A 15,038-nucleotide genomic window follows, 5' to 3' on the forward strand; every position below is an offset into this window, starting at 1 on the left:
TACCTAGGAGTACCTCAGATCAGTCATGAACTTGACATTGGGCAAGTCAGTTATCTCCTTTCCCGATTTTTATTTTTTTAATTAAAAAAATTTTAATGTTTATTTATTTTTGAGAGAGGGAGAGACAGAGTACAATGGGGGGGGGGGTGCAGAGAGAGAGGGAGACACAGAATCCGAAGCAGACTCCAAGCTGTCATCACAGAGCCTGACACAGGGCTTGGACACACAAACCACAAGATCATCACCTGAGCCAAAGTCAGGCTTAACCAACTGAGCCACCCAGGCACCCCTCCTTTCCCTATTTTTAAAATGAGTTTGGATAGGATTGGTAATTTTAGACTTTCTGAAAACAACAAAGACTTAAATGTATGTAGTATCTCAGTTCCTTGAAGATTTTTGTAAGAATTCAACTGTGTAACAAAAGTTTGAAAACCATGGTAGGTAGTCTAGGTTATTTTATTTTGGGGGAATCAAAGTTTGTTAGTTTCTTTTTTTTCAGTCATGAGTTGATAATCACATCACTTCACATAGTGTTTTTTAAAGGAAGATTCTGTGATAGCAGAGTGAAAGGTGAATTGGAAATAGGTAGTTGGTGGTAGGAAAAGGGACAGTTAGGATGTTGTTGCGATATTATTTTTCCTACAGTATGATGCAGTAGCAAAGGAGGATCTTAAGTTTCACTCTAAACTCAATGTAAAAAATAGAGGATTTCCTCTCCACGACATTTAGAAATTATTGAATAGTAAGGGAACAAGCATCTTTTTGAGTGACTGCTGTGTGAAGACCACTAACTACATTAGATAGTAAGGCTGCAGAGCAGTAGAGCAGAGGTGCTCAGAAGCATGGCTTCTACCCACATTATTCAGTCTGTTTCCAACAGTAGGCATGAAGCTCCTTTAGGTAATTCACAGGTAGATCCCTGGTTACAATCCACTGAAGTAAAGGACACATTGTCTTTAACATTGAATTTAAAATTTAATCAAAAGAGATTAAAAGATATATCACATCATGTATAAAAGATACATCTATATGAAATTTGAGATTGCAGTCAGAATATTACCTGGGAGCATCATAAAAAATATAATTGTAAATCAATTCTTGGGTTGTTTTTGACAAGAAGGGAAAGAACAACATCCAAAATAGTACCTACGATGGAATCTTATAACACAGGTAGGTACATGAATTTTGCAGTATCAAATTATGGGCCAAATCATGTCTTTAAAAAATATTTGAATGCGCAGTAAAATCCTGATATGCTATAATTTTCCTTTAATGAACTGTTTTAGAAAAGTTATTTATTCATGTCTCTGAGTTTCTGCTGTGTGTTGGGCCCTGTCTTAATGATAGGAATACATTAGTAAACAAAACCAGCCAAAGCCTGATTCCCTTCTTAAAAAAAATTTTTTTTAATGTTTATTTTTCAGAGACAGAGACAGAGTATAAGTAGGGGAGGAACAGAGAAAGAGGGAGACACAGAATCCAAAGCAGGCTCCAGGCTCTGAGCTATAGGCACAGAGCCTGACAGTGGGCTTGAACTCACTAACCGTGAGATCATGACCTGAGCTGAAGTCAGCATTCAATCCACTGAGCCACCCAGGCGCTGCGATGGCCCCTTTTGACTTTGGTGTGCCTTTTAAAACACACAGATGCTTGTCCAGGAGAATGTTCCTTATGGATATGTCCTACTTAATAATGGGTGCAGAAACAGGAAAGGAAGCCTTGTTTTAACCCACTAGTGATAGATGATAGAGAATTAACTATGTTTGACATTTAAGGTCACATTTGGAAATGCTACATGTTGTTCAGAACCTGGGATTATACTTTGAGAATCCTTTCCCACTGAAATATTTAGAACACTGAATCCCAGTCTTAAAAAAAAATTTTTTTTTTATATTTAAATAGTGGAGACAGGTGCCTGGGGTGCTCAGTTAAGCACCTGACTTTGGCTCAAGTCATGATCTCACAGTTTGTGAATTTGAGCCCTGCCTCAGGCTCTGCACTGACAGTTTGGAGCCTACCTGGGATTCTCTCTCTCTGTCTCTCTCTCTCTCTTTCTCTGTCTCTGCGCCCCTCCCCACTTGTGCTCTCTCTCACTCGCAAAATAAATAAACTTAAAAAAATAAGTAGTAGAGAGTAGTGATTTTGGTCATTTATCATTTTAATGATTTGATCTTTGCATGCTTCTTCCATCTCTCCTGTTGGCTCCTGAATGAGGGGACAGATTCAGAGCAAGCCTTTTTTTAAAGCCCAGGTATTCTAGATATGAGCATGAGACTGTTTAATATTTTCAGATACTGGGATTTTTCACATTTGAGTTCAAAGAGAAGCAGTAACAATGAAAGGAAAGAAGAGAGTCCTTGCTTGCATTGTAAATTCTTTTTATAAGTTGTATTTTAAAGAAAGAAATTTACAGTGTCCTAACTTTAGCTGCATTCAATTCATTTAATTGACCTAATCTTGCTAAACTAATAGTTCAAATATAAATGCTGAAAATTCCTCCAAGTAGCCATGATAGCTTTATATTAAGGTATATACTGACTTGATAGAGATCTAATTATAGAAATAGACATCAACTGTATGTACAAGTATAATATATTTGCATCAGAAGCCTAAGATGCCACATTTTATTTATATAAAAGTTTAAAGACTTAACCTTTCTCATCCTGAACTATTTGATACTGATTGCTTCTACTAAGAAGCATAATAATAAGTTAATGTTTATAAAGTGTTTACTTAGTGCTCAGTTCAATATTAATAACTGTATTACACATGAACTAGTTTCTTTTTGAAGTCAGGTTTATTGAGCTATTTTTTATGTACAGTGCAATTTGCCCTATTTAGTTGTACAGTTCTATGATTTTTGACAACATATATAGGTCATAGAACCAATACCACAATCCCTATACAGAATGCTTCCATCACTCCAAACGGTTTTCTTGTTCCCCTTTGTAGTCAGTCTCCTCCCCTCATTCCTAACCCCTGGCAGCCACTGATAGGAATTCTGCCCTTTTTGTTTTGCCTTTTCCAGAACATCGTGTAAGTGGAGTCATATAGTATATATTTTGAGTTTGGCTTATTTCACTCCCTAATGCTTTTAGATTTATCCATGTGGTAGCTGTATTTCGAAAGTTACTGCTAATAACATCCCGTTGTATGGATGTACCACAATGTGTTTAACCGTTCTCCAGTTGATGGACATTTGGGTTTCCAGGATTTGGTAATTCTGAATAAAATTTCTATAAATATTTAAGTAGAAGTTTTTGTTGTTATTTTAAATATTCATTTATTTTTGAGAGAGGGAGAGAGTCTAATGTGGGGCTCAATCCCACCAACTGTGATATCATGACCCGAGCTGAAATCAAGAGTCAGATGCTTAACTGATTGAGCCACTGAGGCATCCCAGTAGAAGGTTTTGTTTTTGTTTTTAATAGACATATATTTTCCTTTCCCTTAGGCATATATTTAGGATTGAGTCTGCTGGATTGTATAATAAGTATATGTTTACAAGAAACTGCTAAATGGTTTTCCAAGTAGGCTGTACCATTTTGCATTCCCAACTTTGCATGTGAAAGTTGAAGTTGCTGTACATCCTCCCTAGCACTTGGTATTTTGTTTTTTTTTTTTTTTTTTTAAGTTATTCTGTTGATGTACATGGGTACTGTGGCTTTAATTTGCATTTTCCTGTTGAGTAAGGACGTTGAGATTTTTTGCTGTCTTTCTCTGCCATCTGTATCTCTTTTTGGTGAAATGTCTATTCAGACCTGTTTGACAATTTTAAAGGCTAGTTTGTTTTCTTATTTTTAAGTTGTAAAAATTTTTTATATTAAGCGTAGTAGTACATTCATTGGTTTTAATGCTCATTTTAGTCCTCTGAGGTAGGTGTTATTAGCCTAAATCACAAACAAAAAAGTTAGGCACACTACTGTTAAATATTGCCCAGGATCACACAGCAGATAGGTAGCATAGCTGGGATTTGCACCCAAGAAGAGTGACTCTAGAACCTGTGCTGAACTGTTTGCCAACTTGTTTTTTCTGTGGTGATTGATTTCTTGGGGTTGTGAATATAACCAGGATCTAGTTTCTATAGGTGGTAAAACAATGCTTATAGGGACACCAGCAAAGGGGCAATATATTTGTAGCAGAAACTCTGGAATCTTCTCCCTAGGAATAGCTCAGATATTTGTTGCTATTGAAGAAGGGTACTTATTTTCACTTTATGTCTCTTACTTCTACATACCGGTGGTGAAAAGTACTTCTTTTAAATTACTTTCCACATGTCTGCCATTATCAAGTAATGAGGTGCTTTATATAAATGGATGTTCTCAATAGCAGAAGTTTCTCCTTTTAGGTATCCATACACCATAAAAGATTTCCCTCCCTCTCTCTCTCTCTCTCTCTCTCTCTCTCTCTCTCTCTCTCTCTCTCACACACACACACACACACACACACACACACACATTTTTCTCACTTTGTCTTTTATAATAATGTTGACTTCAAGGCATTTACTGTTTGGCGATACACTCAAGGAGTGTGTAGAACTTACCTTATATGATGGCTTTAGATGCCAGGACTTTTAAAGTTATATTTATTTGTGATTTTTGTAGGTTTTTGTTTTAGTCTTCTCTCACTTTCCACTTTCCACTCTGTCATTTGTTTGTTGTGACATCATCCTTTCACTATTCCCTCTTTCACACCCCTATAACTTCATTTCTAATTAGGTAAAAGATTATCAAATTATTGGGCTTACATGGATATGGTCTAAAATAAATTTCAGCTTTAGGAAACGACTTAGGGGTTTTACAGTGAACATCTCCTGTGACTGCTCAGAGGGCCTTTTTTCTTGGTTTTGGGGCTCCAAACAGTCATTCTAAATAAATGAGCTCTAACGTAAGATAAATATGATATTTGACGGCAGAAGAAGTGATGTGTTTTTCTTTTTAGCATAATTTTTTATTAATAATTTGTTAAACCATGGGGATTATCTTAGTAAAAAGGTAAACCAAACAGAGTTCAGTAGAATGGAATAAATAGGCACTTAATGGGCAGAAAGTTGGTTCACAACCATTCTGTTCTGTTGCAGTTTGTGAAGTTCCTGTCTAAGTCAGTGACAGCTTGTCCTCTCAGCTGCGCCTCTAGTAAGACAAAATGATTACTTCCAAGTAATTAACTGAAGCAGAAAACTTTGCCAAATCCTATTTACTTTTTGTAAAATATTAAGATGAAGTCTAGTGAGTAGTACTTTGTCATGTAAAGCACTTTTGAGAGTGCTTAATGCTTTCAAGCCATTTTGATCAATTTACACTCTTAGAATAATATTCACCCAGGGGACAGGGTAAGTAGTGCACTAACATCTCAGCTGCTTGGGCACCTTGTTAGATGTACGATGACCTGGAGAGCAAAACTTCACTGTCCACATCGTTTGTTGGCACCTTAGGGTCACCATGTATGGTGCAGCAGGGTGCCTGGCACATAGTACGTTTTTATTTGTGGAATATTTTGGTAAAGAAAACGGTGGCTATCAATTGGGAGCATAGAATCATGAACCGTGATTGCATTGGTAATCTGTTTAAAATAGAGTTTTATCAAGCTTGCGATACTATTTAAAATCATTTTGCTATATTAGACTTTAGCTCCTTTCTAACCCTGAATTCTTAAAAAAATTTATAAACCAGGTTAATTCACACTTATTTTTCTACTGAACTTTGAATTTTCTAGATTTTATGTTTAGTGGACTTGTAAATCTGCATCTGATACTGCAGTTGGCTAGCTTTTCCAGATTACATAGCAATGTACCCCTTTCATGTAAGGGTTAATGAGTAGCCTGGTTAGACTCACCAGTCCATTGTCACACTAAAAGCCAGAAAATTTGCTGTCTCCCTTCCATTCCCTCCCACATTTTTTTTCTTTTCATAGTTTTATTTACTTGATATATTAATATAATTTTTAAAAGTTGAGATTTTATTTTGTAAAACAACATACGGTTTTAATTTTGTTTCTGTGTAGATCCTGAGTTCTATTTTATTGTTAATGTTAAATTATGGTAATTAACATGAGCTGAATAATGGTTTAATCAAGGTAGATCTTGCTCCTTGGCTCTCTGTCTCTCCTTTTTCTGTACTTCTCCTCTGTTTTTACCTGTAGATTTGCATGTTTGACCTAGCAGAATAATTGGGTCCACAGCAACATGGGCGTGCCTCCCTTAGAAACACTTAGTTTCATGTATGACTCATAGGCTGAAGCACAGACACCACTTCCCCAATCTACAGGAGCCATTTTAACAGCATAAAACTTGCCGGATTGCTTTTTATTTTCAAGCCCAAAGGACAAAAAGAGAACGAGAATATTTGAAGGTAACTTGTTATGAGTTTGTGTGTTTGCTTCTGTCTGTTTCATGAGCTGATAAACGGAGGGTGGTTCTTACCTGTCGAAGAACATGGCTGAATGTGTTCTTTAACTCTCTGAAAAAAATGTGTGTAGTCAGTCACATGCCTGATTGCACTTAACTGCTAGGGGGAAACAAAGCATTCAAATTCTGGAAAGTTTTAGATCTTCTTAGAAAAGCATTTTTTTTATATTTTACATAACTTGTTTTCTTTGTTTGCCCCCTGTATGACTTGAGAATAAAGGAGATTTTTCTTTCTTTTTCATACTACAAAACAAACCAGTCAAGTGTTCATTTAAAAAAAAATCCAGTTGTATTTGTGGGATAGCTAGAAAGTTACAATTAAGTAAATTCATGTACTATGCGTGTGTGATACGGATGTTAAGAAAAAAATTCCGAGGCAGTGGTGTTGTTTTGGCATTTTGGTTAAAGGGAGGTTTGGAGACAACTCGGTCATAGGTATTGCTCATTGACTGTTCTTTCCTCTTTTTTCTTAAATTAATGAAATTATAACATTAATTTTTGAAAACTAAATAGAAGTTTAAGGAAAATGAAGCCATTTAGATAGATAATAAGTAAAAGTGACTATTAAATAAAGAGGAAGAAAGAGTAGACCAGTTCATTTAGTATCAGAAAAAAATAATAAAGTTTTATAATTCACACTGGAAACTTATTCTGAGAAACAACCTTAGATGCATGTCTGGCTTCTGAGGAGGCATGTAGTATTTCAATTTGTGTGTAAAGAAAAAGTAAAGAATATTGGCCTTCCCTCTATACTGTTGTTGTTAAAATTTGCTTGTTTTGAAGAAAAAAAGTAATACCTTTTGTGTGAAAGAAAAGATTGCTTAGTCTTTTCCTGGAATATTTATCATCATTGAAATTACGAAATTTTGGCTAGTGTATATTCTGGTGTGCCTTCAAGTTCTAGGTCCTCTGAGAAGCTGAGTGAAGTAGTATTTTACTTACGAAAGTTATTTATGAAATTAAAATTTGAATGCAAGTAAAATTTGAATATGTAGGGATTATGAATAAAATATTTGGAAATAAAACTTAAGTCATATATTATTGACTATAATGATGTTTAGCTAGTTCTTTGGAAATTTGCTGTTACTGACTTTCTAAGTGCTTAAAGGCCTATCTGCTGAAAGGGAAGATAGAAAGGCAGTTAGTTACTACTTCATACTCTTGGAAAGGGTTTTTATATTAACAGGTCTCAGTTTTGTGGTTTTGCAGGAAAGACATAGCAGACATTTTACCAATTCAGCTCTGAGCCATTTGCTATCATCTTTGTTTGCATCTTGCTGGTTTAGTCAGCCTTTGAGTAAGTAGAGCCTGTATTTACTTCTAGTCTGGTCTGTGTGAAAAATCTAAGGAAACTTTTGGCTTTTTTTTTTCTTTTAAGTTTTTAAAAGCCAGTGACCCATGAGAGAAAAATCTAGGGACAAACAACTAAATAAGATTTTATTTATTAAAGGGAAGTAGAAGGATTTAGTTTCTTAAAATTAAGCAGCTGGTATAAATAAAATAGATACTGATCATATATTTCAGTTTCCTATTATGTGAAGAAGACTGAAGTGGGGCTTCAAGGACAAGGGAAGGAAAAAAAAAAAAAAACGTGGAAGCAAGGGAAGGCCAGAAAGATTTACTTAGCAGTCTTCTTCCCACTGTTTTCCTTTCATAAGGTTGAATATAAGTGTAGATCGAGTCATCAGAATGAAACTTAGAATTACCCATTTAAAGAACTTAAGCACTGAAAAACACTGAAGATCATTCAGCTGCCTCACTTGTATAGATGAAGAAACAGTGGCCCAAAGAGGTCTTGTGACTCGCTCAAGGTTGTGCAGTGCCTAATGGCAGGGCTTCCAGCCCAGAGCTGCTCATGCTAGTCCACACTAACAAGTGATGCTTTGTTTGAAATGATCTGTGTTTCCTTAAGAGTAAATAAAACCTTAATTAAGTTGCTTGGTGATAAGTTTGGTAATAAGATGTACCAAATGAATTAACCAATGATCTTGAAAATGTGTTCCAACTAGTTTGTTTTTTCATCAGAGAAAAGATGATGCATTTGTTTAATTTCTACAACAGCTTTTTTTTTTCATTATTAGCATTTTTTCATAGTTGAAGAAGCATTGTTCGTGTCATTGCATATTTAAGATGAATCCAGGGGGATGGAATTATGAGGATTTGGGAATTTACTTTGAACTTCAGAGCCAGACAGGTTTATTTCTGCTTTAGTTTTATCTCTTGTTCTTTTAGGAGGGCAAATACTGTTTAATATGATGCCTTGTTATATTAAAGTGTATGTGTGTGTAAAACCCTGCATATAAGTTTACAAAGTCTACAAGTCTCTAAACTTTAACATTACACTCCTCTTGAACTGAACCTTTCCAGAATTAGTAATCTCATTCCATTTGTTTGTCCTATCTTCTCTCCTCCTTTGAGAGTTGACTATACATACTAGGCACTTTAAGAAACTAATGGGGAATACAAAATCTTTGTTAACTTTTTGATGTATTTTATTGGAATGGTTGAAATTTACTTTCGATCTGCCTTTCTTTAGGTCTGAAATTTGGTTTTTTAAATCACTTTGCATGTAACTGTTGCATCTCCTACGTCTCCAAGTCCTCTAACCCAGTGCGATATCAGACCCTCCACAAGGTGGTTTTCATTGTCCTAAGCAACAGAGAGCACAGAAACAGCTAGAAAACATAGGCTCTCTCCTCACAAACTTAGATTCTTACTGGAAAAACAGGGTGTGGTAACATCGGTAAGATAAGAATGGAACCAAGCCACCAAGAAGTTAAATTCAGGTTCAGACTATTTGCCTAAAGGTGAAAACATGACTGCAACTTAAAATAGGGAAGTATATGGATCTTTAGGAATTGTTAGTATTGAAGACTGAGTAGCATTTGCCTAGCTTAAGGGGAGTGCCTTCACCAATAAGAATGAGAATGTAAGCTCTTTGAGGTGAGAAATGTTTTATTTTTTTGTCTTTTGGAACCTTTGACAAAACTACCAAGCACATATTAGTAAACAGTTACTATTTGCTGCATCAAACCCTTAGCTACTCAGTTGGGCAAATTCTGCTAAAGTTAGGGGTGGCAAATCTTTAAAAGGCATGTGGCCCTCAGCGTAGTCTGTCTGGTGTCGGCACTTCCTAACCAAAGAAAAAAATGAAAATCTACTTGGTAGTATATGTTTTAAACCAGTAATTTCAACCTTTGGTGTAATAGAGAATCACCTGGCTTCAACTCCTGAGATTCTGATTCATTAGGCCTAGGGTTTGGCTTATCAGTTTGCATTTGTAATAATTACCCTAAATGATTGCGGTGCAAGTGCTTGTAGGCCACACTTACAGAAAAAGTACATGTTTAGGAAGAGCAGTTACTTAGCATTTTAATATTTGAATTTTCAAGCACCAGTGATATTTTGAAGGCCACAGCCTCTGCTAAGTAAAGAAAGTGGCTGGAGTAGTTTATTATCAGTATTATAACTTATTTACCCTCTTCTCCCTCGCCCAGTTTTTTCTTTCTTTATTCCATTTTTTGCTGTTCTGTGTCTGTCAACTTTGTGGCTTTCCCTTTTTCTGCTTCTCTAATTCTGCTTCTCCTTCTGCTCCCAAACCCACTGCTATATTGACCACAGTAAATAATTGAACTATTTTTTTTCAAATGTAATTAACCTATTTTTTATCTCAGTAAACCATTGCTTTCTCAGTGTTAGTTTTTTTTAGTTCCACTTGGTGTTTCATGGCATCTCCATTCCCTGATCCTTGGGGTTCTAGGCAAAACATCCCTTCCTGATTTAGGGTAGCATTTACAGCGTTTGAAAATCTGTCCTGGGAAATACACTATTATTATTTACAGTTGTTTGAGTCTGGTAAGGAGGTTTGTTTGTTTATTTATTTATTTATTTATTTATTTATTTTTAATACCGTGTGATGCTTGGACATGATCGAGGTTTCTTTGGACATTTAACTCTATCACTGATTGCATATTTGTAGGCTTTATCTTACATTACATCCCACCTAATGAGACAAAGGTATTCACAGACTCTTGTAAGGTTGTGAAGAACAGTCCATTAGTTGAATGGTGTGAAAATAATTATTGCTTCCATTGTTTGGCTAGAATATTTTGTTCCTTTGCTTAGCAGCTGCTTCATTTGGATGGTAGAAATTGAATTAGTAATCTCATTGAGTCAACTGAAATGATTACGACAGTTTTCAACTGTTGGAGTAGTCTCTTTCTCCCATTAGTGTAAGAACTTACTTAAGAGAAAGTTTTTCATCTCATATCTATCTTTGTGTTTTCTCAGATGGTCTGTATACTATAGTAAAAGTAGCTCTTGATCTATACTACAAGTGTCTAAGCATTTCACCCTTTACAAAAATGTAACTCATTTGCTAATTGCTCTGTTGGTGGATAGAAAGAAATTACGCAGCAGATCTTTGGTCGTATAAATTTCTCTGCAGAAGCATTTTGATTTCCTCTCTTCCAGTTATAAATATCTGAATTAACACCATTATCATGAGAAGACTCTTCCTAAACTTCTGTTTTCACTTTCATTCTCTCCCTGCTATAGGAATTCAGCTATCTTTTCTTTCATTTGCTTTTTTAATTGATGAATAGTAGGGTGTCAGCTCTTTTTCGTGTCCGTGTTTTACAGCGAGCCTGTAATGAAAAGCAGCCTCCCTCCTCTCCCCCTTACCATTCTCAGTCCTGCTCCTCAGAGGCAGCCACTTCTTAGAGAAGTTTTGGGGTTTTTTAAAACATTTATTTTCTTGGATCTATCCTTGTCCAGCCTTTTACTCTTATAGTAGAAGTTCTTCAATGTAACAGGAACTAGTATGATTTTACAAGGTAAAACATCATGTGAAGTTCATTATCTGATGGATGCCCAGTCATATAGGGCCTTGTATTTATGCAGAATTGTATACTTTAAAACATTTAAATTAAAGGAAATTGGTTATTTTCTGTGTTTTAGAAAAAACAGTCATGAACAGTGAAACAAATTTTACAGTAAAACTATAAATATGAGGTGTTGAATTAATAACTGTTAGTTTGTGTGAATCTTATTTTTTTACATCAAAATACTAAATGGAAGCTTAGTATTGTAATGGAGCGATTCATTTTCTTTTTTTTTTTTTTTAACTGAAATGTGCATGTAGGAGAATGTATAAAACATGTACTGTTTAAATATAATTGCAAAGTGTTTACCCATATCACAACCTAGGTTAAGAAATGGGCTCATTATGTTAGAAGTCCCCCACTCCTGTCCCATGTTTGTTTCTCCTTAAAAATAATTACTGTCCTGACTTTTTTCATTATACTTTTACCCCTTTGAACTGCATGTAAATGGAATCACACCATATATATTCTGTAGTGACTTGCTTCTTTCATTCAACTCTGTGAGATTATTTTAATTAATTTTAATTGCCATGTTATATTCCATTGTCTGTCCAGACCAGAATGTATTCACTCTTTCTTATTGATGACATTAGATTATTTCTAGTTTGGAAACATTCTTGAACATGGTTTGTGGAACATATGTGCAAGAGTTCTCTAAGGCGGTATCATCACACTGAGGTATGAGAGAAGTTTACAAAAAGTATGGAGAGAATGGATAGTTTAAGATCATTTAGAGTTCTTCATTATCTTTCCTAGCAACAGATGCCTGCCATTGATGCCTTCTTACCCATTCAGCATCTTACTTACTATGGTGTATTGTCCTGGGGGATAAAATCCTTGAGGACCCTAAACAGATGGGCAATTGATGCATTTCAGAGTATGTTGCAGACATCAATATATTTGACCACTAAACAGTTTACCGTGCCTGTCATTTATTAACTGGAGTTATTTCAAACAATTTTGAATTAAAATTTTAACACAATAGATATAATATGGTCCCAGTTATATACATAAAAACAATATGATTATTGATACATATGTATTAAAGGTATAAAAATTGGACAGATAGGGACAACATCAAATTTAGGATAGTTGGGAGGGATAAAATGAGATTAGAGAGGGGATATATAGGAGTCTTTAGCTCTATGTGGCCTTTTTTTCTCTTAAGAATCTGAAGCAGAATATGGTAAGATATTAGTATAAAGCTATTTCATAATAAATTTTCCTGTCTAAGGGGTAGTTATTTTTGTCCCACATTTATAAATAACTGAGAAATAATGTTCATTTGATGAGAAGTCGATTTTTATTTTTTAATTTTTTAGATTTTTTTTATTTTTAGAAGGTAATTTTTAAAAATGGTGAATAAGCTCTATCTACATCATAAAAAATATTAACTTCCTGCTTCACTGAATGATTAGCTAGATTCAGAACTAAGTTACATAAGACTGTGTCTATCCCATACAGCTAACAAGATGGCCCTAGACATACTTCTCATGGATAACTTCCAGCTGAGATCCATTAACAAGTTGGAACTATAGTTTGCCAGAAATAATTTAATATTTAGAACCATCCCACATTCAAATATTCAAAAACACATTTCAGAACGAAAAGATTCATAAAACACACAGTTGGTAGAGTACTAATTGACACTGATGAACTAATACCCTAAATTTTTGCATCTAGCCAGATTTATTGACATAATGGATGTTTCATCTGGCTTCCTTAAAATCCTTATTATAATGGTAGCATTTCCTGTATCTTTAGTGGGTTTTTTTGTTGTTATAAAATTGACGTGGATTCTCTATGTAAGGGTTCTGAAATTTAATAATATAATTGTAGGAATTGCTATAAAAAAGTGAAAACATAGATCTTAATCCAGGTTTTTGCTTTCATAATCATCTCTTGGCTCTCTTTTCTAAGATATTTCCCACAGTGTATGTATAAGTAGTGGCAGGGACAAAAAAAGCCAAATGAAATTAGAAGTCACAGGATTTTATGGTTCAGAAGGATTCTTTTTTTTTTTTTTTTTTTTTTTTTTTTAATTATTTAGTGTTGAAAAAGAGAGTGAGTGGGGGGGAGGGGTGGTAAAGGGAAGGGGATGGGGGATCTGAAGCATGCTCTACAGTGACAGCAGAGAGCCCCATGCAGGGCTCAAACTCATGAACCATGAGATCATGACCTGAGTCAAAGTTAGACTCTCAACCGACTAAGCAACCCAGGCATTATTCTTGATGCTACGGAATATATCCATGAATAAAACATAGAAAATTTATTCATGAATTATGTTCTATTAATTAACACCCATTTAAGATGTATTCCAATGTATACAAAGATTAGAAAAAGTTACAAATAGATTAGATTAGTGGTCCTCAAAGTGTTTTTTGGGATATACAGAGATGAAGAAAGCATACTAGAACTTAATTTTCAAATGCTTTATTTTACTGGGGAAAAACTGTATCCCAGAGTTTTCTTTTCAATATAGTATTCTTCTGAGAGAGGATCTCTGTAAAAGGCATTTAATAAATAATAGCCCATCCTTGTAAAGAATTTGTATATTGACAGATATAACCCATGGAAACAAAAGCTCTTTGTGGTCCTCAGTAACTTTTAAGAGTATAAATGGATCTTGACACTAAAAGAATGTTGCATGATTGCAACCGGTGGCTTAAATACCATTCTTACAGATTTTTCCCTCCATTCTTAAATTTAATTTAGGAAACTATGGTTAAGTAACTTGCCTAAGAGTGAGTAATTTAATAGATCACTGATGCTTACAGCATTTGATTTAGTCCTTTTTCCTATTAATAATAAAGGAGAGTTTTACATAAATTAAATCAGAGTTAAAAAAAAATTACAAGTGTTCTAGACCAGAACTAAAATAAAAACATCAGTTTGGAGGTTTTTTCCCCAATGATGAAGATCTTAGGTGATCACTTTTACCATATATTTATTTGTGCCCCTCCAAGTTCTTTTTACAACGACAGCAAAAGTTACTAAAATTGGGGTATTAAGTTACTTATATGTAATACATTAGAAGGTATTAATTATAGTGATTATATAAATATGTAATGTATATTTAATTACACTTATGTTTAAATATTATGTTTAATGTTAAAATATTACATCGTAGTAAAGCAATGCAAATTAAATGAAATTACCTTTTTTGCCTATCATACTGACAAAAAATTAAAGTATTGCAGAATGGTGAGAACACCATGAAATGTGTTTGCGTGTATTCTAGTGATAGAAGTATTAACTGAAAAACCTTCTGGAGAGCAATTGACGTATATCAAATGTTTTGACATAATCTCAGTTGTAGGACTCTGTCTTAAAGAAAATTTAAGGATGGGAACACAGAGTAAGCTCTGAAGATATTTGAACCACTGGTTTTAATAGTGTAGCAGTTTACAAGTTTTATACTTTATATCTTCTCAAAATTTGTTTTCTTTATACTCTTAAAAATAATGGAGGATCACAAAGAGCTCTTATTCATGTGAGTTACATTCATCAGTATTTACCAGTATTAGAAATTAAAACACAGGGCACCTGGGTGCCTCAGTCAGTTAAGCATCCAACTTTGGCTCAAGTCATGACTTGCAGTTTGGGAGTTTGAGCCCCATGTCATGCTCTGTGCTGACAGCTCAGAGCTTGGAGCCTGCTTCAGACTCTCTCTCTCTCTCTCCCTCCCTCCCTCCCTCCCTCCCTCCCCCCCTCCCTCCCTCCCTCCCTCCCTCCCCTGCGCGCGCGCA

General features: G+C 34.9%; 1 protein-coding gene across 3 annotated transcripts in view; it reads left to right on the forward strand.

Moving 5' to 3' along the window:
- ELF1 (E74 like ETS transcription factor 1) overlaps positions 1 to 15,038 on the forward strand; it is a 106,834-nt gene that overhangs the window by 18,873 nt on the left and 72,923 nt on the right. Inside the window, exon 1 of one of the 3 annotated variants that reach the window (XM_007085356.3) lies at positions 6,008 to 6,350. The exons of 1 other annotated variant lie outside the window; for it this stretch is intronic. The gene's annotated coding sequence lies outside the window, so the exon portion shown is untranslated. Of the gene's footprint in view, positions 1 to 6,007; positions 6,351 to 15,038 lie in introns of those variants that run through there. One more of the 3 variants, XM_007085355.3, reaches the window with a different exon arrangement.

Source organism: Panthera tigris, chromosome A1, assembly GCF_018350195.1.
Source record: "Panthera tigris isolate Pti1 chromosome A1, P.tigris_Pti1_mat1.1, whole genome shotgun sequence".
Taxonomy (NCBI): domain Eukaryota; kingdom Metazoa; phylum Chordata; class Mammalia; order Carnivora; family Felidae; genus Panthera; species Panthera tigris.